At 37.6% G+C, this 2,084-nt stretch overlaps 1 pseudogene; it reads left to right on the top strand.

Moving 5' to 3' along the window:
• The first annotated feature begins 251 nt into the window (after positions 1-251).
• Positions 252-1,044, top strand: LOC123838632 (coiled-coil domain-containing protein 70-like; annotated as a pseudogene).
• Positions 1,045-2,084: the final 1,040 nt, after the last annotated feature.

Genomic DNA, 2,084 nt, shown 5'->3' with positions numbered 1-2,084 from the left:
ACCAATCTAATAGTAAGTTACTGAATTGTCTTCATGTTTTGACTGTTTTTCTCCTGCAGTGGGCCTGACTGAGCCTTGTTTACTTCCCTGATATATTACCTGTACAATTCAACACAACAACCAATTCTATATGAACAAATTTGCAACAAATTTAGGACCATTTTTTGTTGTAAATATCATTAGTTCACCTTTGGCAGAACCCAGAACACTTGGAGTATATATATTTTGCTCAGATAAAACACTAAGAAATAATGGTTGTCTCTCAATCAAAGTGGATAAATAGAGACAAAATATTGCACTTGTTTTCCTCTTTTTTCTCTTTCACCCAAGATCAAAATAAGCTCAAACATGAGTCTCATGAGGTGGAAAAAAATCTTCAGAGAGACAATAAGTTGTCCAGGGATGAGAACAAGGCTCTTAGAAAAGAAAACAAGTCCCTTTGGGGAGAAAATAAAGCTCTTCGACAAGAAAACAAAACCTTCCAAATGGACAACCAGTTGATCCGGGAGATAAATCAATCCTTGAGACAGCAAAACAAGGTCCTATGGAAGTTTAAAAATGTGATTTCGGAGAGCCAAAAACCAGCAGGGGAAAAAATCAATGCTCTGAACACAGAAAGAAAGTTTTATTGGCAACAGAATCGAGCCCTGGAAGCTCAGATCAAGGCTCTCAGAGAACAGGAGAAGGCCTTCCAGAATGAGGCAAAAGCTCTTCAGGAAATAAGGTCTCTCCATGAGGAGATAAAAGGCTTGCAACACCAGGAGAGCGCAATCAAGATGCAGGAACAAGCCCTGATGAAAGAAGGAATAGCACTAGAGATGGAAGAACAGGCTCTGTGGAAGGAGGAACAGGCCCTTCGTGAAGAGAACAAGGCTCTTAGAGAAGAAAATAGGGCTCTTCAAGAGGAGGAAAAAGCCCTTCTGGAAGAGGCAAAGGTCCTTGAAGAGTGGAATAAGATTCTTCAGGGAGAAGACAACAAACACACTTGCTGGAAAAATGCACAAAAATAAAACAGAGCAGGAGAAATGTGACCTGAAGACGTAACCAGCAAACCATGAAGACCATTGACATTCTAGTAAAAATCATTAAAACTTTTGAAGGTGAAATACTGTTGCTGGGGTTGAAGTCAAAAGCCTGGAAATTTACAGTACTCAGTATCTGGTCCTGGAAACTAAATAAAGTTCTCAAAAGGTAAAAAAAAAAAAAAAAAAAAAAGGAAATGATTATTTTGGGTTTACTTAGATTTCACACTATTCTTGGAGGTATATATTATTCTAGAATAATCTGCAAAGATGTATTGCTCAAAGCATGACACTGAATGCACAAGGGGTTTTGCCCTTTACTTTCAAAGACATTGGATGAATATTGTAAGAAATTAACAGCACAGTGGAAATATTTGTCTCAAAACTTGATCTTATTGAAATATAAAGTTTTGTATACTTTGTTCATATGTATTGTAAAAAAAAAATGTACTGTAGAAGAATATCCTGTGCTTTTATGCTTATTTCGGTGATAAAGTTCTATGCTTAGTTTGGTGATAATCAAATATGAGGAATTTTAAAAACAGTGGATAATACAGAAATTGAGTGTTAACCAGCTTTCCCACTTTCTCTTTATTTTTACTTTCAGTTATTGTCCTCCTTTTGCTTGCTGGGAGGGAGGCTGTTCTATCTAATGAATGTGTTAAAGAAAGAAAAGAAGGAGTGAGAAAGAGTCTCCAAGCTTAAACAGGGGTTTCGGAGTTTGGAATGTGAATGTGTGGAGCAGTTCATAATGAATGTAAATTGGGGAAGGTAGAAATGGATTTTTCAGAAGTGTTAATGTTGATAATTGATCTAATTGAATGCTCTTTAGAAATAATTATGCAGGGCGCCTGGGTGGCTCAGTTGGTTAAGCAACTGCCTTTGGCTCAGGTAATGATCCCGGAGTGCTGGGATCGAGTCCCGCATCGGGCTCCCAGCTCAGCGGGGAGCCTGCTTCTCCCTCTGACCCTCTCCCTTCTCATGCTGTTTCTCTGTCTCTCTTTCTCTCAAATAAATAAATAAAATCTTAAAAAAATAATAATAATTATGCAAAAACTGAGT

The sequence above is a fragment of the Mirounga angustirostris genome, unplaced genomic scaffold, assembly GCF_029215605.1.
Source record: "Mirounga angustirostris isolate CCGP_5_RB_7025 unplaced genomic scaffold, mMirAng1.0.hap1 SCAF_3, whole genome shotgun sequence".
Lineage (NCBI taxonomy): Eukaryota > Metazoa > Chordata > Mammalia > Carnivora > Phocidae > Mirounga > Mirounga angustirostris.
Note: the sequence above shows the minus strand (reverse complement) of the source record. Positions and strands in the feature narration are given on the sequence as shown.